Source organism: Panthera onca, chromosome B1, assembly GCF_046562875.1.
Source record: "Panthera onca isolate mPanOnc1 chromosome B1, mPanOnc1 haplotype 2, whole genome shotgun sequence".
Taxonomy (NCBI): Eukaryota; Metazoa; Chordata; class Mammalia; order Carnivora; family Felidae; genus Panthera; species Panthera onca.
The window spans coordinates 49,366,265-49,390,825 of record NC_138342.1 but is presented as its reverse complement, the minus strand read 5'-3'; the positions used below and the strand labels follow the sequence as shown (position 1 = coordinate 49,390,825).

The 24,561-nt window shown below is 37.1% G+C and overlaps 1 pseudogene; it reads left to right on the top strand.

The window, feature by feature from the left end:
• Positions 1-2,899: 2,899 nt before the first annotated feature.
• LOC132693099 (small ribosomal subunit protein uS2B pseudogene) lies at positions 2,900-24,138 on the top strand (annotated as a pseudogene).
• The last annotated feature ends 423 nt before the right edge of the window (positions 24,139-24,561 follow it).

Below are 24,561 nucleotides of genomic sequence, written 5' to 3'. Positions count from 1 at the left end.
TATAATGGAAAATTTTTAAAGCTCCAATTTAGCTTAAAGCTCTCTGTGATCATTCAATTAAATTAGACAAATGTGCATTGACCACCCACTCTGAGCACTTGGCTAGGCTCCGATCATGAGCCCTGCTATGTTTGACTTGGCTTGCAAACAACTTAGCCATGTTAAATGTGTTTCCTTGCCTACCAGTGAATGAGAAAGGGGAACTCTCCAACCCTGTTGGGTTTTGATACTAAACAGCACATCCCGAGAGCCCCGCTGCACCTGATGTATACATAGAGAGCAGGAACAAGTATAATTACAATCAGGCTTCTGCTGGCTGTGCTTAAGATCAACGAGTCAGCAGAGTGCCAATCAGTGCATTTCTGCAGAAGCTTGTGATAGGAGCTTCCCTTTTCTCACAGCAAGATGGCCTGTTTGTGGGAAACAAACAACCCCGGCATGTTTTTCCACCATGTAGTGCCCCCCACTTCAAAAAAAAAATCTCAACAAATTGAGAGTGCCAAAGTGGTTTCCTGTGGTGTTAAATATAAGGAATATCTTCAAGATGTTGCACTTTGGAGCTCTTTATGGCAAGCAGGCAAATCGGTTGAAGCAGCAAAACAATCAACCCTTATGAACTTGTTTATGCACTTTGGTAAAGGCCTTAGCCAAGAAGCATTGTGTGTTGATGGCAAGCTTACATGTTTAGTGTCACATGCAAACATTTTTGGTGGTTCATAAGCTACCTTTATGTCTGTCAAAATAAGAAAGTCTCTTTGGTAGCATAAACTATCTTAGTCACGGGAACACCAAATGTCTGAGAGAGTGAAAATGGTTTATTTTTAAATGATATACTTATGTAATAGAGTTCAGGCTAGCACCAGAATGGTTTCTGACTCTGAATTGAATTTTCACATCTCTAATAGGAATATTATTTCTTAGTTTCTATCATACAAACAATTTTTACATATGGCTTATATAAGAAAGTTCATGCTAACTAAGTCCGAAGATGTTGTGCCTTTATTTAGTAACGACATTATTTCTTGGCCTGGCGTGGTTCACATCCTATTTCTTTCTTTTTTTTTTTTTTTTAGTTTTTTTTTTTTTTTTAATTTACATTCAAGTTAGTTATCATATAGTACAACAAAGATTTCAGGAGTAGATTTCTTAATGCCTCTTACTCATTTAGCCCTTCCCCTCTCCCACAACCACTCCAGTAACTCTGTTTGTTCTCCATATTTAAGAGTCTCTTATGTTTTGTCCCCCTCCCTGTTTTTATATTATTTTTGCTTCCATTCCCTTATGTTCATCTGTTTTGTATCTTAAAGTCCTCATATGAGTGAAGTCATATGATATTTGTCTTTCTCTGCCTGGCTAATTTCGCTTAGCATAATACCCTCCAGTTCCATCCACGTTAGCTGCAAATGGCAAGATTTCATTCTTTTTTGATTGTCCAGTAATACTCCATTGTATATATATACCACATCTTCTTTCTTAATATATGTTGTACTTTATTTCATATATCTAATTTATCTTTAACACATAAACTTGTGATCTTGCTATTTACATTGAACAAAAAAGGCCCAAAAACACATTGACAAACGCATTACTTTGTTTTGTAAGTATGCTGATAATTCTTTCTGTCATTCAGTACTTCCACCATCTAATAAAGTTCTATTGCAAGAATCTACTATGCAGAATGCCTTTAGATTAAAAAAGAGTAGAAATTTACTTCTAGATCTTTCTGTTCTTAAGAGGAACTAAAGAATGGGTGTAATGGTGTGTTTCTGGAAAAAATTGTAGGCCAATCTGACTTTTTCCTTCCTTGTTCTTCTAATAGAGGAAGAATAAATTGGTCATAAAATATCTGAATTTCTTTGGGAAAGAGTCTCACAACATAACAACCCTTGAGAGAGGACACAAAAATGACCTAACAACCCTGAAAGTGTTCTTTTAAAGTCTATTACATACTGAAGTATTATTTTGAAATGGAAAGCTTTTTTCTTGCTTGATAGCTTTGATTTTCCAATGTTGTATATGATTGCCTGCCTTAGTGTGCAAATTCAAATTTCAAAAGTCATTTTTTTTTTCTCCAAGAACATTCAGGTTGTGTTCTGCTTTGTGTTTTAACCTTCGTTTTGTTTCTAGTCAGAATATTACCATTTTTAAATATGACTTTAAGGTGTTTAAACCATTTAGATTTTTATCTACTTTGATATAACTTTATTGATAAAACATATATATATTTATTTTAAATTGAATAAATTGGAAGTTTAAAGTGATTTCAAATGTGTTGTAAGTTACTCAATTTTATGACTTTTTACTATTTCTGTTACCTCAAAGTTCGTTAGACATTTTTGAAGTTTATTTATTATAGATATAAAACTTTTATAACACAAAGGACTAAAATTCTAAGATATTATTAGTTTGATTTGAGTAACTACCACTTTAAGCCTTCTTTACCCTTAGTTAAAAATTGAATATTTCTAATACATTATATAAATCTTTCTTGATCAAATGCTTTGAACCTAATTAATTCCAGAAGGAGCATTGAGCATGGATCACCGAACTATGGTAAGTTGAGGATTTTCTGCATTCCCAAATATAACAATTAAGATGATTTAAAAAAAGGGGGGATACTTTAGAATGAGCAGTGTCTGAATATGATTAGAGTTTGCATGGCTTATTCTTCTAACTGGAAGTTACCTCCAGAACACTTGCAAATAGTGAGCAAAAGAGAATTCAATGCCAGCTGTGACTAGTGTCATAGTTTGGAGACAGGCCTCCAAAAAGCTTGCAGGCTATATGAAGAAATTCTGTCTTCCATCATGTAGCATTCAAAAGCCTTTAAGTATTTTAAATTTGGGGATAAACAATCAGGTTGATATTTTTAAAAAGATTTCCCTGAAATTGTATGAAGATGCAGTTAGAAGATGCGAGCGTGGTTGAGGATATTGGAAGTTGGAAGCCTACTGCAGTATTTCCGGTAGGAGATGGTAACAGCTGGGACATAGGTGGTGGTAGTAGACATGGAGAGAAGTAAATAGAATCCTTAGGAATTAAGGTGACAGATTTTGGAAATGGATTGAATATGAGGGAAGAAAGATGGAGATGCTCCAGATTGCTTGCACAGCATTCGTCTTGCATAGATGGTTTCCTGGTCATGTCAGCCATTGAGATGTGGCTGCTGTCAAGGACTGGGCTTCTTTAACTTATCGTAGGAAGAAATGTGGAGGTAATATGCCAAAAAGGTAAGTGTGGTTTTTAACATTTGTTCTGTTTTGGCAAACTTTTCAAAGTGCATCTCTATTATTAGCATAATATATAAGAAACTCATCGGTGTCTAGGCTATACTTACAGAGTTTCCAAATCTACCTTTTAAACTGTATTAATTAAATTTGTCCAGGCACACACTGATGTTGATTTTGTTTTCTTTTCATGAAAGTAACTCTTTGTTTATCTGCACCGAAGCCTAGTTATCTGTCTTCTAGAAGGTAAGCAAATCTCATCCACTCTTTTTTTGTATTGCATTTTTTACTCCCATAATGAAATTCAGAAAGTTGCTAGACATAACTAGATAATTGTTGCTTGTCAAGTAGTCATTAAAAGTGCCTTCAGAGCAAATAAATAAAATGCATTTTAGATAGTACTCTTCTTCCTGATTTTGACATCTGTGGGTGGGTCCTGTATTTAAAAGTAGCTCCTTTTTCTCTGCTCACCATACACCACATTTACACTCTGAATTCCCAATTAAAAATGGGTCTCAGCACAGTGCTCAGGAAGATTCCTTCCCCATCTCTTGTTTGAACATTTTTGTTCTTTTGCCACCCAGAAAGGAATGGTAGTGGGGGGGGCCAATGGAGGTGAACTTATAGGAGGAGGAATCATAACTTTCCTTTTTTTTTTTTTTTAACAGGAATTCATTCCTTCCCAGTAATCTCTGCATTTAAACATTTCTAGCAAGCTATTGAAAATGAACAAATTTATTTTTATCCCATTGTGAAGAATCTTGAGGTCCATTCACAATTGTTGCATAAAAAGAAGCAGGTAAATTAGGACTATACTGTCTGAATTTATTCAATGAGCTCATATAGCATTTTTCAAGGTCTCCTTTATTTTTCTCCTTAGGAAGCCTAGTTTATCCTGTAATTTGAACCATGCAATCATTTGTCTATGCTTCATTTCTATCTACAGAAAGGCTGAGCTAAGTTATTTTCTCCTTTATGGCCAGTGTTCAGGTAAGTTCTTTTCCGGATTAAATCTTAACTCTATCACTCATTTTCACTTAGCTGCTATTTGAATAAAAAAAGTTTTTGAAATCTGACTTGGTGGTTTCCCCCTGCATCACCCACAATCTTTTCTAGTTTACAATCTTTTCTGAAACTCAAGACATTAGTCCCAGCTTCAAACTGTGTATTCTCTTTTGTTTCCTTCTATCTTTATGCAACCAATATTTGTAATAACATGGAAAAAATAATTAACAATTGACATTCAAATCCACCTTAGGAAAGAATCTACATTTATTTGGAAAAAGCCAAGTAAACATTTGTGAATAGAACAGGACTCTGAATCTACAGGAATGAATGGGACTGTTCTGCTAATTAGAGGGTAAAAGATTTGTTTGTTGCTCCAAAAAGGCATAGGGGAGACAGGATGAGCAAGGGAAGGAAAGAGGAATCAGAGAGCTGCTGCAAAGTCATGGTCATGAGCCCTTGCATATAACCACTATTTAGGACACCATATTAGTTTCAGTATCCCACCCCAACAAGAACAACAGAAAAACAGAAATTAATAGCAAACAAAAAGAGGAACAAAAACATTAAATGTAAGAATCTGAGATATTGCCTTCGGTGAAGGTAGTTTATTGGGAAGTGGTTTTATAGTCAAATGTGAAGAAGGGGGAAATGAGACAAGGAAGGTAACAATGCAATGAAAGATGCATTAGTAAGTATGTTTTGCTATGGAATCCACCCCAGTGTGGGCCCTCTTAGAAACTCTTAGATGTCCCACTGGAGGATAAGTTTGATGGGGAGGCTGGGGCATCCCCTAAGCCCATTTTCCATTCATTTAGGGTTGCCTTTGACTCCTTCCCACTCCACAGTGCCTAGAATTGTGCCTACGGGCAGCAGAGTGAGCTCCTGATGCAGAGATTACAGATCCCATCCCACCTTTGCCTTCTATCCAAGTCTTGAAGAGATTGAATCATGAAGAGATTGAATTGTTTCCAGGATGTCTCAAGGCAAGGGATGGAACTTTCAAGGATGCAATGTGATGGGGGCAGAGAAAACCATGACAAAATAGGTTGCAGGAACTAGTAGAAATTCTTGGGAAGGTTTTAAACTGTAATAAGACTGAAGTTCAGATCCAGATTTGACCCCATCAAATAGTAGCACTATTCTCAATAGTCAGAAACAGGAGCCCACCCACACATCCATCATGAATACAATCCATCATGGATTATGAATTGTGGCTCCATTCATACAATGGAAAACTATGTAGCTATAATAGTGAATGATCTACATGTCTAACTAATAATGTGGATGAACTTCGCAAACATAATGATGAGTGATCGAAGCCAGACACAGAAGGGTATATACCTGCATGATTGTATTTATACGAACTACAAGAACAAGCAGACTGAAGTTCAGATCCAGATTTGGCCCCATCTTTGACAGGTAGGAGATCTTGACTTTAATCAGTGAACCCTACAGTTCCCAAAACTAGGGGTTCTGCGAACCATAAAATCTATCTAAATGACTTAAGCAGCTTAAAAATAAAAGGGATGGAGTGCCTGGATGACTCAGTAGGCTAAGTCAAGATTGGCTTACATCATGATCTCAGGGTTCCTGAGTTTGAGGCCACATTGGGTTCTCTGCTCTCAGTGCAAAGCCTGCTTTGGATCCTCTGTCCATGCCCCCTTTCTCTCTCTCTCTCTCTCTCTCTCTCTCAAGAAAATAAACAAACAAAGGCCAATAAATAAATAAATAAATAAATAAATAAATACAAATAAAAGGGATCTCAGGGACTCCTGGGTGGCTCAGGTGGTTTGGCATCCGACTCTGAATTTCGGCTCAGGTTGTGATTTTGCATTTCATGGGATTGAGCCCCTCATTGGGCTCTGCGTGCTGGAGCCTGCTTGAGATTCTCTCTCTCTCTCTCTCTCTCTCTCTCTCTCTCTCTCTCTCTCCCCCCACCTCTCAAAATAAAATAAATGTTGAAAAAAAATAAAAGGGATCTCAGTATTTCATTTTATTTCCTTGTTAAAGGACTGAGTTAATTTTTTAAACTTTTCTCCAAAATCTATTTCTCTGTCTCTATCTCTCTATCTCTCTATCTCTCTATCTCTCTGTCTCCCATTAGAACACAGAGAGGTAGGATGGCCCATCATGCTATGTGTTTAAAATGATAGCTGCTACTTAGCTCAAGTACCTTCTACTGAAATGGTCTCTACAAAATCAAGGAAACTTTTCTTTACCACCCTTCCCTTTTTTTTTTGGCTGTTGTTCTTTGATATATTCTCAGCATATAGAATGGTGCCTGGCCCATGGTCAGAGCTCAGGGGACACTCTATGAATGAAAGAGTAAATTGGTTACATGAGACTAAGCAGATCGAGTGTTCCTGAATCTTCGGATTTTTAAAATATGCAATCTGAGAATCTGAATATTTAGCTGAGCCATTCTGATTTTTAGATATTGGAAATCAATTTAAAATGTTAAATAATTCTGTTGGTCTCCCTTTGACAGACAACTGAAATATACCAAGGAAGACTGCTATTCTACCACAAATGCTCTATGGTTTTTATCTGATTCTCTAAACATACATGTGTGTCTTAGCAAATTTGGCACCCAGTATAAGCATCCGCAAACTTTTAATCCTGGAGGGTTGTCAGAACATAACTAATTGGAATCTCCAGTCATTTATCATTACTTCTTAGTAATAGAAGTTGTGAATTCACAATTATTTTGACATGAGTTATATATATAATTATATATGTTATTTTACTTATTTGTTTGTTTATGGTCGGGGAGGAGGGTTTAATGGTTCCAGAGCTTTCTCCTTCAATTGCTACATAATTTAGCTGTCTTTTTTTGTGTGTCTTCAGATACCGGTAACTGAAAGCTTTTGTGAAGGACCCATATTCAGTGTTTTTTCTTCATGAAATTTTCTCCCAACTTTTGTCTTCCTTGTTGTCTTTCTTTTTGAATATCTATGAAGCTTGCAATCTTTATCATTCATTTTATAGTCTTGTTACCATGAAACTATGTGTATCTGTCTTATTTACTCAATAATAATCAAAACTTCATATAGACTGTCTTAGTTAAAGCTTCTTATGGAATTCAAAGCTTCATTTCTGTTTTTCTCATATTTTATCCAGTGCCTAGTACAGCACTGGGCTTAAATGGATGTTCAACAGACATCTGTCAGAAAAAATTTATCAATATCTGAACACAGGGAGACAAAACTTTTCAGAAAACAGAACCTTTTTTCCCCACTTGACATTTTCAACACTGTTGGAAGCACACCCCTTTCCCATTGCTCTCAAACATGAAACTTATATTAGTCTTTGCTTCTTTATTTTTTTCCCCTGCACGGATTTCAGTTAAATTCAATTTCTTTATTCTTAGCACCTGAGTCTGAATAATAATCATGTAGGAAATTGTAAATTATTTTTATTGATAATCTTCTAAAGCTTTCCTTTCTTGTGGTGTAATATTATAAAATATACTCTTTAATTGACCAAATCCTCATTTTCCTTAAAATCCTGTAGTTTCTCCTTGTTGACATTTGTGTCCAATTTGAATTTTGGATGACTTAATTTGCAGTCTTCTCATTGCTCTTCTTTTCTTGTTTGTTTATTTGTTTGCTTTTCTTTTACTCTTAGTCAAATATCTTTGAACCAAACAGAATGGCCAGTGAGGTCTTCTGCTGTGTGTGCATTCAATCCTCTTTCCTAGATCCCAGAATATTGGTCTATTGGTTTTCAATGAAAAATTTAATTAGTGCAGGTGAGACTATCCAAGTTTGCATGATCGCTGCAGTTTCCTCTCTTTGTAATTTGCATGGGAAGTCATATTGTAATCTAAGCCACTTATTAATTTGCCATAAGAAAGTATTGTCACAGAAACCATAACTGCTCTAAAATCCTTTTGATCAGCACATTCTTTCTCTGTTGCAGAACCACATGGGAAGCCAACTCATAATCAAAATGTTGGTTGGCAAGTGTAGAATTAGAAGCAGTAGGTTTAGATGACTCAAATATTACATGGGATGAAGCTAAAATCACTATCGTACAACTCTCTACAGTTGCAAGGTTTTCTAACAGTGTGTTCTGAAATCTTGGTAGGTAGAAGCTGTAAAAACTGTCATATAAAAAGCTACAGGCAGCTTCTTTAACGGGTAAGGACTTGAAGACTGCTTTGAAGCTGATTGTTCCTTCACTCTGGGAAAACCTTCTGAATGGGCCTTTAATTGCATAAATGTAAAGCAAGAATCACTTATGAATAATGTATTGTTCTTGAAGAAAAATGTGATGTAATTGCTCACCTGAATAAAAACATTTTGCACTATGCAGCTAAGTGTGCTGTTTGCTAATGTTTGAATCTGCCTCTGCTTGTGTAAGTTAGTGAAAGTCTCCTAGCCTCAGTTTCCTCCTTAGTAAAGTAGGGATAATAATATCTGGGAAGATTAAAGAAAGTAATACAAGTAAACCGATTTGAATGGGGTCTCACATCTAGTAAGTGTAATATTAGGGATGATGCTTCTGCGAATATCATTATTTTTTGAAAGAAAAGTTTCATTTTATTGGGACTGCAATTTGCCAGTAAATGGATTTTCATTCTTCCTGTAGATGTGGGTACTTTGTTTTGAAAGAAGATGGCTGAATGTACTGTAAATCTGATCTTTGCTTGTTGCAGCAAGACCTTGTATAAAGTCTAAGGCTGCAAGTGCAACATGGGAATGGCTGTTGATTGTACACATAATGAACCCAAATGGTTAGAGTAATATGCACTACTATGCTCTGCCATGTTTGTCTGTTCCTGGGAGTATTTTTTTTTTTATTATTAACTTTCCCACCCACAACTATCTTGAGTACAGAAAGATTCTGGGACAGAAAATTAGAAGGTAAACTTTTAAGTGAGGTGGAAGGGAAATTGTTTATTGGCTTTGATGAAAGGACTCTTTGGGTGGGCAGACATGGAAGTAGATGACTTCCATCCTCCTGTATGGTTGGGAGGGGGTATAAATTGTTCAATATCCTATGAAATTTAACTGCAGTGGGGCTAAGGACCTTTGTGAGTTGTGCAATATTGCTGCCTATTAAAATGTATTCTCCCTTTTTCCTCTGGACTGGAAATGTTGGACAACTGGTTGGTCAACTATACTACATTCTTCACCTTTCTGTAGAGTTAGATATTGACATATGACTGAGTTGTCTCTGATGGAATGTGAATGGAAGTGCGTTTCATTTTAAGGCCTGGTTTATCAGAATATTTTGCCATGTTCTTTTCTACTTCTGCCTAACTAGTATGACAATGACCAGAGAGATCTTGGAACTCAGATGTGTTGAAATGGCAGAGTCACCATCAGACTAATTGAATGACTGCATGGAGAAAAGCCAGAGTTGGCCTGTAACCCTCACTCCGACTTTTATGTGAAAAAGACATATTTCTTAAACCACTAAATTTTTGGTGTTTGTTTCAACCAGTTTGCCTATTGTAACCAATCCAGAAGTTAATGTTTGGGCAGTGGTGCCACAGGCTAAAAGTTGGAGAAATATATGATATCATGGCAAAACATTAGCATTTATGGAAACCATCTCCAACTATAACTTGGAATACAGACCACATGCTCATATAGTTTTAGGTGTAGTAGTTGAAAAGAGACAGAATGTTTATACATGTTGGCTGCCATTCATTGCTTCAAGTAAGATACTGTAAGAATTGGCTGGTTTGTGTACAGAGATTGATGGGGAGAGAGAAAATTCACAGATAAAGGGCCTCACAGGGTTGGAGAAGCTAGCTGCTTCTTTCTGAAACCCTAATAGGAAATATGATTGAGAAAGGCTTCAAATGCAAAGGCCCAATAAAATGTCTAAGTTACATGAAGGTATTCAACCTTCCAACAAAAAATCAGATAAAGAGTGATATCTTCTCATCCAACTATATTTTATTTAATTAATTTGTTTTTATTTTTTAAAAACTGTTTTATTGATTTTTTATGTTGATTTATTTTTGAGAGAGAGAAAGAGAGAGCATGAGCAGGGGAGAGGCAGAGAGAGAGGGAGACAGAGGATCCAAAGCAGGCTCTGCACTGACAGCAGTGAGCCCAATGTGGGGCTCAAACTCACAAATCATGAGATCATGAACTGAGCCGAAGTTGGACGCTCAACCAACTGAGCCACCCAGGCACTCCTTACCCAATTATTTTAGATGTCCTTAGGGTAGCTATCATTAAGTGTACATACACACACACACACACACACACACACACACACACACATGCACATACACACACATACACACACCCTGCAAGGAAGTTAAAAAAAAACAGGCTGAAGGATTATTTCTAAGAAATTATTTTGAGTATGGGCTACCGACACTTGGATGGGACAGGAAATAAACAGACCAAAAACCTACTTCATTTCTGAGGCACTTGTACTGCTAAGGATATCTTAAGCCTCACCTGAGAAAGCTTTGGACTTTCTGATCTGTAAGGAAGACATACACACAATGTTCATCTCAAATGCGCCATGGAGCGTGGCAGAGAAGAAGGAATCTCTCAGAAGGCAAATTCAGCAGCCTCTGAGGATCATAATCAAGGAACGCATGTACATTCTCCCACAGAGCAGAATCCTAACTAATCTGGGGATTCCTTCTATTACCAGGTCAAGGTTTTATACAATGCCAGCTCAGTAGGAGTGCATTGTTTTAATGGACTATGATTGCTGAATTCCCTAGTATTCTCTTTGAAAGAAAAATAGACTTCTTTTTTGAGCAGTTTAGGTTTACAGAAAAAATTGAGCTAAAAGTATAGAGATTTCCTCTGTGTTCCTTCATCCCAAAGCCTTCCTCATCCCAGTTTGACCTATTATTAACCTCTTCCATTACTGTGGTACATTTGTTATAATTGATGAGCCAATATTAATACATTATTAACTAAATTTCATAGTGTGCATTAGGGCTTACTCTTTGTAATGTACATTCAGTGGGTTTCGGCGAATATATAATGACTTGCAGACACCAGTTTAATATCACACAGAATAGTTTCTTTTTCACTGTCCTAAAAATTCCTGTGCTCCACCTATTCATGCCTCCCTTCTTTTTCAAACCTCCACCCACCCTGGCCCAGCCCTAGCCCCTGGTAACTAATCTTTTTACTGTCACCAGTTTTGCCTTTTCCAGAATGTCATATAGTTGTAGTCATATGGCATGTAGCATTTTCAGAATGGCTTTCTTTTTCATTTAGCAATCTGCATTTAAGATTTTTCCATGTCTTTTAATGGCTTGATGGCTCCTTTAAAAAAATTCCTGGATAATACTCCATTTATAGATGTACCAGTCTGTTTAGCCATTCACCTATTGAAGGTCATTTTGGTTGCTTCCAGGTTTTGGCAATTATGAATTATTCATACGCAGGTTTTTATGTGGACATACGTTTTCAGCTCATTTGGATAAACACCAAGGATCACGATTGCTGGGTCATGTGGTAAGAGTATGCTTACTTTTGTAAGAAACTGCCAAACTGTCTTCTAGAGTGGCTTTCCTACTTTGCATTCTTCCCAGTAATGAAGAGAGTTTCTGTTTCTCCATGTATTTTTTCTTTTTTAACACATATTTTTGTTGTGGTTATTCTGCTTCATGAATGTATATTGACTGGACTTGGGGAAGATAACCTTTATGATACTTCTCTGTGCTGCAAAACAAAATAACCCATTGAGCCCTGGTGGGGAAACTTCACATTCCAGAGATACTGGACTTTGGAGTGGATGCAGTGAGTTGTCTCCTTGGAGAAGAGAAAGAGTCTATTTTATCTGCATACAGATATTTGATGATCACAGAGGTAGACTGTGATGGAGAGGACTCTATGTCCCTCATAACCTACTCCCCCTTTTTCCATTGGGATAGAATTGCTGGGCACATGGCCAGCCAACAACACAATGTTTCCCAACTTTCCTTGCATTTAGGTGTAGTCATGAAACCATGCTCTTCACGTTAGTTCCAGCGTTCTATATGAGTAGGGATAATGTGTGTCACTGCTGATGCAAGCTATGAAAACTCCTAGACATGCCCCTGTATGCTCTTTCTCACTTTTCTTTGGGCTTGAATGGTGATAATCAAAGGTGACCAGAAGGACGTTGGAAACCATATGTTACAAATGACCAACCCTGTAAGTCTTGGTGCCTGAATAACAGCATTGAGAACTACCCTGCTGACCTAAACTCTCTCCCCTTGGACTGTTATGTGAATGAATAATGAACTTCTATTATATGTGAGGTTCTATTTGTAACAATAGCTGTACCTTTTCTAAATAATACATCCCATAATGTAAAGTCCATTGTCCATTATTCTCATCTTGTCCTAAGCTCTAAGAGGGCTGCCTACCTTTTAAAAAATAATGGTCATGGACAGGGAGGTCACAATCTCACTCTAAATTGATTTCCTCAGTGTTGTTGATGGGGTGATAGGCAATGTAATACAGAAGTAAACAAACTGGCATCTAGTTGTTTCTTTACTACCTATGCCTACCTATATTTAAATGTCAGATTTTGTTAACTTGGGAAAACTTGTTAACTTTCAAACTTTAGTTTATTTATCTGAATAAGGGGGAATAATGATGCTTATTTTATAGGTTTGTTGTAGAAATTAATTAAAATAAATTGGGTAGAATATTTAGCATACAAATTTGGCACTTAGGTACTCAGGCAACATTAGCCATTAGCTAGATCTTAATTCTGTGAAGTTGGAGTTTATACCCACATTTAGTGGAGAGTCTGGTGTTTAAAATAAAATAAACAAAAAATGTTTCTGCTATCCTCGTAGCCCCTGGGTGAAATACCTTTCGACTTCAGTCAGAGTGAGAAAATGGGGAAGTATAAAAGACAAGGGTTTTGTTTGATTTCCTGGGGGAATAGCTAATTTCTCCAAATAAAGTAAAATAATAGCACCTCCCACTGGGCAGAGAGTTTGTAAAGAGAATTGCTGAACTTCTCCATAACCGAAAATCCAGCAGTCAGAGCAGATGCCAGAAACAGCAGTAAGGGGGTAACACAATGAATTGCAAACGTGTACAAAGAGTTCAGCAACTGGCAACCACTTGAAAACTGCAGTGAGCATGTGTTGCATGGAAGTTCTTGGCAGATTAAGTTCAGAAATCCAGCAGCAGCTGAAGCAGTGAAGACAATAAATAGCTTAAATTGGCAACCGACACTTTTAGCAAACACTTATATACACATAATGAAAACAATACATAAGACTGTGAAGGAGGGTGGGAAGGGGGATGGCTGGGATTCTGAAGGAGGTCACCAAGTCTAAATGTGTGGGTTAACTAGACTATGTATCACTGTCAAGGGTCCCCACGAACCCTGACAATGACACCAAAGAAGAAATAGAAGAGCAGAGAAGTCAAGTACAATAAATCAAGCCCTCCTTTCAAAAAGAGGATGGTGAAAAAAATTGGAGACAAGAGATTCTCCAGCTCCCTAGATAAACAGGAATTGATGGTCAAATCCAAATGTAATATTCATATATATATATAGACACACACACACACACACACACATATATATATATATATATATATATATATATATATATATATACACATTCTTCCCATGGTAAATTCATTTAAGTTATGATTAAGATATTCTCAATTAAGTTCCTCTTTGTTATAGTTCCCAATTCATAATTCTCACAGGGAACGATTCTACTTTAAAACAATGCAGCATTTTGGTCCTAACAAATGTCTGGCTGTTATAATAAAGTACAGTCAGTGATTAATTACATTGAGTTGAATCCATCACTTCCCAACCTTTGAAGAAAAAGGAGGAGATAGGCTTAAACAATCAAAGTTGAGTTTAAATTCTTCTCTGGTATCCTGCAAATCAAATGATGGTAGAGAATGACTGAAATTGAAGTGCAGAGAAAAATCTGGAGGTGAATAACTCAAAGAAGCAAGAATGCAATTCTTTTTAGAATATTATCTAATAAATGAAGCTTCCAGTCTGGGCAGGCTGACTGCTCACTCTACCTCACCTTGGCCACACAGTCCTTGCTTCTGAGCTCACTTTCTGTGCTCACACCATTTTTTTTTCCGTAATGGTTTTTTCGTAATGCAAAAACCTTGCTCCTTCCTCAGAGCCCAGATTAAATCTTCTGACCTTCTTTCCATTGTTGAACTTGTGTAGCATATAGTTCTTTGAACCACATAATTTAACACTTAATTTTATTTTATGCCCCTTTAATAATTCCATGTATGCAAAATCATATTTTGCCAATAAGAGGATATATTCTTTGAGTAAAGGGCACAGGTCTTTCAGGAACATGGCTGACATTTAATAAATATTTATTGATTGTTTAATATGCTTCCTAATGCACATAAGTTACTCTTAGGAAGTAATTATACAGTGGAAGACTCTGGCTGAAAAAAATTGATGCAGAAGGATGTTGAGCTGAGAACTGGATAAAAACAAAGCTTACATTAATGGTAGCGAATGACATGATTAACACCTTTTCTGGCAGCCTTGCAGCTTGAATTTGATAAAGGAAAGTAATTTCTCCAAAGAACCAAAAGCTAAATTGAGTGACTGAATTTAACTCCATAGTGTAAGGCTGTGTTAGTAGATTTTTAAAAAGATGACATTTGAGTGTATTTTAAGTGCAATACATCAATCTGCCATTGAGCTAATGAACTTCAATTTGAAAATCACTGAGGAGTTTGGTATAGATGACTCCTTCAAGTATCCTTGGGGAGGCAAGATGTGTAGGTAATTGAATGAAAATCTATCTTGACTGACCCCAATGACAACAATGTCCAACTCACATTACAAATCACCTGTAGTCTTTAATGGACTATTTTTTAATTGCTTTAAAACTGTTAATGGTAACTACAAGGGAGCAGAGTGTTTCTTATTTGTTTATTCCTCATCAATAAAATAAATTTCTAGTGTTTTTTTTCTTTATCACTGGCAGTTCACAATTAGCTTCAGTTGCTCTAGTTCACATTTCATTGGAGGAGAAAAAAAGCACATTTGGTTGTCTTTCATTTTGCTAATCTCTGTCTTTATGAATGCCTTGAGATTATGGGATCAGATTTGTTCAACCATAAAATGTGGGAATAAACGAGTAATTGGTGACTGTAAACTAATAAAAAGGAAAATAAAATGGAGAAACACCTTTTTCCTATGAGTTCTTGTAGGCCTGCATCCAACTTCACAGCCCAATTAAAATATGATTTTCTGTTTTTCTAAAGGGAGACATAAATGTTCAAAGACTGTTACACAAATAATATATTATGAAGAAGTCATAAAATGAATATGTGTTTAAGTAATGGTAAAAATGCATGAAACTGAACATTAAAATATGTAGTAATATTAATAAAAACAGAGAACCAATAGCTAGAATATTTAAATTAGTGCTTGACCAAATGTGCTCTTTGAAGTACATCATCAGAATTACTTGGATGCTTAGAGTGCAGGTTCCGGGATCATACCCCAGATCTGATAAATCGGAATTTGTGAAGGTGAATTACAAAAATCTATTTTGTAAAATAGTGTCTCCAATGATTCTTATAGATGCAGGAACTAGAAAACTATGAAATGCACTTGACTTTTTAATTCTTGACTTTCAAAAATATGTCCAGAAAGATAAACATCACACTATTAATAGTGTCAACTCTGGACTACAATGTTGAAGGAGGGAAAACTCTTTTAATTATACATCTTTGCATTGCCTTTCCCCCAGATTTGGCATCCTTTAGTAATAAAGAGAGTACAAACAAGTGATGGTTTCTGATATTATTATGAGTTACATTTTGTCTGTGGATTCTCACCTCCAACTCATATCCTTTGCTTAAAAGTGGCATATTGGGAACATCTTGGTGTGGCTCAGGCTGCCATAACAAAATACTGTAGACTGAATGGCTTAAACAACAGGAAGTTATTTTCTCAACTGTTCTGGAGCATAGATGTTCCAAATTAAGTTCTGGCAGAGTCAGTTTCTGTTGAGAGGTCTCTTCCTGACTTGCAGACAGCCACTTTGCCCTCATGTTCTTTCCTCTAAGCCTGGGCAGAGAGAGAGAGAGGGAGAGAGAAAGAGAGAGAGATGGAGATGGAGAAAGGGAGAGAGGGGGAGAGAGAGAGAGAGAGAGAGAGAGAGAGAGAGAGAGAGAGAATGATAAAGCTTGTGATCTTTCTCCATCTCTTCTTAAAAGGACAATAATACTATCAGATCAGGGCCCAGTTTTTATGACCTCATTTAACCTTAATTACTTCTATACTTCAGGAGTACAGTACAGCCATGCTGGTGGTTAGAGCCTCAACATCTGAATTATGGGAGGGTTGGGGGTGGGGTGGTACACAAACAGTCAATCCATAAGAAGGATGATCTTATGTTCTGACTGAGCCATGGTGAGGGAAGAATTAAGTGATCTTTGTCAAAATCCTTGAAGATAAGTGAAGGATCAAAATGTAGAGACCAAATGACTAATGTGGTGCAAATGTGGTTAAGAGAAATGAAATAGAACATAGATAAAGAAGTGGGAAGAACAGGATTAAATTGAGAAGAATCCAGGAAGATGACCACAATCAACAGTGGGCAACTCCTTTTAGAGGCTAACAATTTCATAGCTGAGTTTCCATTTAAGGACCCAAGACTCAAAGATGATCCTAAGTTTGTTAACTTCTTTTATGCTTTCAATTTGAAATTACAAGATGAAAACAATATTTAACTCATTTTTATTTTTAAAAAGGTACTGCTTAATTTAGTATGAATGCTATGAATCTGACATTGAAAGCCCAAGTTGTTTATTCTAAATATTGCTGAATAAAACCCAGTCCATTAACAAGAGAAATAGAAACAATATAACATAGAAATATCACTAGTATAAATCTGGAATGATCTTGATATATTCAGGGACATAAACTAAATGGCTAAACTTAGTTCATCTAGGAAAAAAGTCTCTAGTGGGAAAAATATAGAGAAAATAGACATCTTGAATTTTCTATTTTTTATCCTATCACTTTCTCTCTTCCTCTGGATGTAGGTTTATGTGATATGAAAGATCTTGTTGACTCAGAACAAGGACAGGTTTTGTTACATATGTGGTGATGTCTGCCTCTCCCACTCCTGCTCAGCTGTGGACTTCTTTGCACTTTATGTGAAGATGCATCCTTGCTTAGTTCCTGAACTCATGTTGGCAAATAACAGGAACACATTTGTTATTTCCATCCCACCAATGTGACAGGGTCTAGAAATAGTTTTGATGTTATTCAATCAGGATCCGATATGCCTAAAATGAATTTATTGTATCTGGATGTTTACCCATCTATACTCTCCATATGGACCTCATCAGTTTGCTCAATTGTGCCTTCAGGTACTGGTAACTACTAATTTTCTCCAGGGGGTAACTTTTTTCAACTACTTACCTAAAAAGAAAATAACACTTTGATTTACTTGTGGTATTGCCATAGTATATGTCTTATTCCTGATACAGTTATTACCTGTTTCGTATCTTCTGAACGACTCCATAGCCTGATACCAGGATTTTGTTATACACCTGATTTCAAGTCATTCCTGCTTCTTTGAACTTTGACTCTGTGCCCTTACTTGTCTGGTTGGAGTTCCTCCATCTTCAGTGGCTATTAAAACAAACCATGGCGGGGCGCCTGGGTGGCTCAGTCAGTTGAGCATCTGACTTCAGCTCAGGTCATGATCTCAAGGTCTGTGAGTTCAAGCCCTGCGTCGGGCTCCATGCTGACAGCTCAGAGCCTGGAGCCTGGTTCAGATTCTGTGTCTCTCTCTCTCTCTGCTCCTCCCCCCACTCATGCTCTGTCTTTCTCTCTCTGTCAAAAGTAAATAAAATATTTAAAAAAATAAAAAAAAAACATGGCCTCTTTGGGCACTATTCTTTATACAGTGTGCCCTCCTTCAGAGTCTTGCCCTAGAGAAATATCAATTGTTTTCAGTTACCTCTCTCGTATGGTCCTCGTTTCCTCCTCTTGTCCACTAGCCATGTTTCTTGTTCATCATGCTTGCTTTGAAGCCAAGCTCACTCAACGTTCAACTGAAAGAAAGTTTGAGTTATAGTTCACAGTGCTTGATAAAAGACATCTTGTTTCATAGAAAGAATATATATTTTTGAATCATAGACACACTGGTAGAATTATTGCCTCCAAGAATTTCCCAGGGCTTAGCAACCTCCCATCAGTGGTGGGATAAGATTGTTTGATATGAATTCAGGGGGGAAAAAAAAGGTTTCCTTAGGGAACCTAGCCATCAGAAAGTAACTTGCCCTACGGACTAGTGTGTTGGTGGAATGATGGACCTGGTGCCCACGGTTATTTCTATTTTTGAGAGGCCGACACAAACCTGGGTTTACTCCCTTCCTATGTGACTTTTGCTATTTTACGTTATATAAGATATTTTGACAATGGAATATTTTATGCTCCAGCTTATTCTCCACTCTGCATTTTTCAATACATACCTGAAGTAAAAGAAACAAGTCATGAATGCAGTTTGTATGATTCTTTTATAATATTCCATCAGCAGTGTTGTAATGCCATTTTTCTTGGATACAAATGTAACAACAGCATTCCTACTTTACGTCTACCTACTATTTGACTGACAATCTCATGTTTTTACTAAATGATTCCCGATAAGTTTACACAATCTTACATATTCAGCTTGAAACCATGCCCCTGGTAGCACCCCTTATTTGCGAAACCAATTATATCCTTATGTGCTTCTATGCACTTTCGAATGCAGCTTCCTGTTACTACAGTGTATCCATTTGTATGAAATCCATTCTTTTCTTCCTCTTCTTCTCCTTCTTCTGTCTTATTTATTCACCTTGCATACTTTGAGCTACTGTGTGGACCATGTTCCCTTTGCCTTTATCACAAAGAGCCACTTTCATTTCTCTGGACTTAGACTTTCTTTCCTTACTTTTCTTACTGTAACTGGTAGTTCAACGGCAGGCCTGTCTCGTTTACCTTAAGCTTGTTTCATAGAGCTTTTCAGCAGAAAACCTGAAAGAAGATTATTTAGGTACTTTATGTGTCAGTGCCTTATAAATTATAAAATACATTAATTTTATTTACAAGTGAAAAAAAAAAAGAGCCTCAGAGAGTTTAAGTGCTTTCTCCAAGGCCACATCAGTAGCAAATGATAAAATCAGATGTAAAGAAGGGTCCTCTGATTTTTAAGTCCAATAGATAAGTAGTATCTCATTGGCTCTTTTACTGGTATGAAAATAAAAAAGAAGAATTTGTAAGCACTCATTGACTTTATAACTAAGGTAGACCTTAGTTATATAGCTGCTGGATTCATTGAAGGGTAGTAGCAAAACCCCAAACTGTCATCCATAACTGTCTTCTTTGCTGAGGTCTTGATCTAATTAGAGTGTCCTCACCCTGTTAAAATATAGTTAGAGGGCATTTTATGAATTTTAGCTGAAGAAGAGAAAACGAGGTACTAATTATCTGATATAACAGTATAACAGATTTTGTTGTTGTTGACACATAATTTGAAAGTTAAACCATTTCTAGAAAAGAGCAAGAGATATTTTAATGTGACATAAAGGGAACCCATCTGGGACAAGAATCTCTTCACTTATAAATCTAGAACTTAAAATCCAAACATTTGGATTTTACTATATCTTGTTTTTACTATAATTTTTATAAAACAAAGAACTACTGGGAAAATTAAAAAAAAAAATATGACCTATTTGTATGTTTGATTATAGTACAAGTACAGATATGAGGTTCAGCCAACACTAGAATTTCAGGGGAACTAATTTGCTGAATATATATTTATTTTTGATTAAAAATACTGTTTATTAAACCAACATTTTAATGAAACTAAGTTACCAACTGGGCTTAGTTCTGGAAAAATTTTAAGGTGCTTAAAATTTTTTTTGAGGTTTATTTATTTTTCAGAAAGAGAGAGAGAGGGAGAGAGACAAAGAGTGTGAGCAGGTGAGGAGCAGAGAGAGACACAGAATCTGAAGCAGGCTCCAGGCTCTGAGCTGTCAGCATAGAGCCCGATGCGGGGCTCAAAACCATGAACTGTGAGATCCTGACCTGAGCCGGTCAGATGCCTAACCAAATGAGCCACCCAGGTGCCCTGGATTTTAAGGTTTTTAACTGCTTAGCTGTAGTATCCTGTTAGTGCAAGTTAAAAATAAAATAAACACGATATTATTGTCACTGGAGATTGTTATTATTATTTTAAAACTCTGTGTTTTTTAAAGTTTATTTATTTTGGGAGGGAGAGGGAGAGAGAGAGAGAGAGAGAGAGCGAGAGAGAGCGCTCTGGTGCAAGTGTGCACAAACAGGGGAGGGGCAGAGAGAGAGCCAGAGAGAGAGAAAATCCCAAGTTCGCTTTGCGCTGTCAGCACGGAGTCCGAGGGGGGCTCCATCTCACTATCTATGAGATCATGACCTAAGCCAAAATCCAGAGTCAGATGCTGAACTGAGCCATCCAGGTGTCCCTGGAGATGATCATTACTGAAATTGCTTCATCTTCAGATAGGAAACATTGGAAAAATAATCTAATCTTCTTCTTCTTTATTTTTGGCATCAAATTTGCCATGCACCACCTTTATATATAGATATTTCTTTCTGAAATTGCTATTACACATATTGTTTTCTCTTAGAAACCTTTCACTCGTATTCATTCTCTAATCACTTTAACTAGATCACAGCAATAATTTTCTGATGTCCTGCTTCCAGTCTCTCTTCTTTAAACCTGTCTTTCATACTGTTGTCAGTTTAAGCATGCTAACATGTCCCTTTCTTCTTGTCACTCGGTTAAAATAATCAATAATTTATAATGAGTTTAGGTATCTATAAAAAACCAGCTGGTAAGATGGGTGGGAAGTTCAGGTGAGAGAACTAGCAAAGAGATAATTAAGGGTTTTACAGAGTTAGAAGAGAATCAATATCAAAGAGGTGAGTTTAAAATTAGGAACTAGAAAATTAAACTGAGAGGGAATGGCTCTAGAATCGTGGCTTGCAAAATTTTCATCATGACTTGAAATGAGAAATACATTTCATATTTTGGCCAGGTATACACATGCATAATCACCCATCTACATGCCTGTGAGTGCACACACACACACACACACACCATGAAACAAATGTCACCAAACATTAGTGTGATGCATCAGATGTTTTCAAGTCAATTCTCTTTTATTTTATTAAAAAACACCACAAATTTGTGGTGGTAACCCACTGAGTTCACTAGTGAGTCTTGACCTGCACTTTGAAAAATACTTCTACTGAAGAAAATAGCTGCAAGTGTTGAGCCATTAAGACCTGAGAGGAAAGAGTTTTAAGGAGTTTTAAGAATCTTAAGGAGATTCATATAGGGAGTCAAAGACAGCAGAAATATTAAGATAATGGTTAAAAGGCCTCAGTTGGATTTAACAATCATAAAATAATAATAAAGTGGTGCCTATTGAGTACTGATTTCCGTGGTCAGATGTGGAATAAAACCAGACTGGGAAGGGCTAAGAAACAACCAACTGAGGATAGTTGTGTCCCTAAAGAAATCTGAAAAAGGCATGGGGATATTGTTCACTTCCACTTTACTAAAAGAAGTAGATTCACACAGGATAAGAAGTTTACCACCCTTTCACAGGTAGTGGTACCAGAACCAGCATTCAAACCAAGCCAGCTCATACTCTGAAGCTTAAGATTTCCCCATCATGTCACAAGAGGGCATGGCTGATGAAGACCATGGTGGGATTGATGCTTTGCCTAATATTTTGTCCTCCATTAATCTTTCCCTGTTCATTTAGCCACATCTTCCTTTGGAGCATCTATTGAGGAGTATTTATTGTACTCATTAGGCACCTTTCAAATACTGTTTTTATCATGGTTGGTTTACATGTCTTATATGGCCCACTAGGTATTTAAGTTGAACCTCAGCAGAAATAATGTCCTATTCTTTAATTTTTTTGGTGATGGTGGTCAGGGACTGGATATAGTGTGTTAGTTCATTACCCAGCACTTAGAATAATACCTTGCACTTAGAATATATTAGATAAACATTTTTGGGATAAGGAAAAACACTAGACGCTGTCCAGTCTTTGAAAAGACTGTTGCTTTAGGAATCAACATGTGTTGAACCTCACTAGGGTGATTGGTCACAAGCTATATGACTAATAAATAATATTAAACTCCTCACTATTCTTTCTAATTTTTTCAAGTATCTTGCAGACATGTAGTCTCTTTGGAAATCTTTTCAAAGCAGCATAATCTTTACGTTTTCTGTTTTGTTTCTGAAAGTACCTCTAACTCACCTTAGTTAAGTAGAAGCAGTAATTTTTTTCTTTTAATAAGCCAAATGATACACTAGTGTCCTGCTTTTCTACTGTCGCCATTCTTTCCTATCAATTGGAGAAATCTGTTCTAAAAACCTAACAACTCACCAAATGCCTCTTACATATATCCTGACAATTATAGCAATTTTTCATTGTGATTGTGAAAAATCTTGTGGTAAATAGATCTACTAAGCTTGAATCTTTTTTTTTAGTATTGTGATTTACTTTAGTTAGTATTTCTATAGGAGCTACAAAATTTTATAGGCTAAATATATCTTAACACTTGAAGTTCCAAGTTAATTTGTCTGCAATTAAAACATTTCTTGTTCTATGGATTTTGTAAGCTAGCTCGATTAAGCCAAGTCAAGTTTAGTATGGCTTCTTAAATAAAGATCCAGTATATCTTTTACATTCTTAACTCTATTCCTAAGAAATTGCCTCTTTTTGAAAGCATGGAAAAAAAAACTATTAGAGAACATATTTTTGTTGAGTAGCAGCATATGTGAAGTGAGGGCACTATTTGGCTCTAAAACAATCCTTTCTCAGGAATTTTGTATCCTGTTGATATTGTACGTATTTCTCATCTTTGAATAAAAAGAGCAGATTTCTGCACTAACCAGAAAGGAGTCCATATGGCATTGTTCTGGATTCCCATTGTAAGTTGAAGGGGAAACTTCACCCTCCCTGGAGCCCTTGATGTTCTGCAAATGAAGGAGGAGGGTGTCCTCAAATTCCTTGCAGCAGGAATCCAGTTAGGTGGGTTGACTTCTAAATGGAATAAAAGGGAAAGTGATGGCATCTGCATCGGAAATTTGAAGAGAACCTGGGAGCAACTCCTGAAGTTACCATGAAAAACCTGGCTAATGTCAGTGGCATATCAGTCCAGGAATACTGGCCAGTGACTGTGCTAAAATTTGCTGCTGCTGCTGTTGCTGCTGTTGCTGGAGCCACTCCTGTTGCTGGCCACTTCGTTCCTGGAATCTTCACTAACCAGGTCCAGGCAGCTTTCTGGGATTGCAACTTCTGATAGTAGCTGACCCCAGGGCTGATACCAGGCTCCCACAGAGGTCTTAGGTTAACCTGCTTACCTTTGCTCTGTGTAACCCAGATTCTTCTTGGCACTATGCAGGCATTGCTGTCTCTTGCAAGAAAAAAAAAAAAAAAAAAAAGAGAGAGAAAAAAGACATACAGAGAGAGAGAGAAAGAGAGAAGGAGAGAGAAAAAGCTCATCTAGTGGGACTGATGTGGTGCATGCTGGTCCCGGAGTTTCTGCGCATGTACAGCGCCATCTCCCGTGAACACTTGCGGGAGCTCAGGCTCCAGCTCTCCTTCTACGGAGATCCTGAAAAGGTAGAAAAGGAAGAGCAGACCACTGCTGAAAAGACTGTGACCAAGTTGGAATTTTAGGGTGACTGGACTGCTGCAGCTCCCGAATTTACTGCTACTCAGTCCGAGGTTGCAGATTCACCTGAAGGCGTGCAGTGCCCTCTGGGCCTATTCAGCAGTTCTTTGAGGACAATTGGAGCGCTGAGCAGGCGACTGAGAAGGCCCTGAAGACCCCTCCGGGTAGGAACAGCCACTGCATTGTCTTAAGCTATTCTTTCGCAGACTCCTAAACACAAAATGGTAATAAGGTTGACGGAAAACAGCAGTTAAGGGGCTCCTGGGTGGCTCAGTCAGTTAAGCATCTGACTTTTGGTGGCTCAGTCAGTTAAGCATCTGACTTTTGGTTTCGGCTTAGCTCGTGATCTCACGGTTTGTGAAATGGAGCCTCGTGTCAGGCTCTGCGCCGAGAGCTTGTGGAGCCCGCTTAGGATTCTCTCTCTCTCCCTCTGTCTGCCCCTCCCTGCTCGTGCTCTCTCCCTCTCAAAATAAATAAACATTTGAAATAATCATAATCATATTAATAATTATTACTCTGTCAATGATGATACCTTGACAACAAACCTGTGAAAGACTGTTTTCCCAACTATCACGAAATGCTGCCCCTTCCACTCTAGCAATGGTGTTGTTGTCCATGATGTACCTTCACTGTGGAG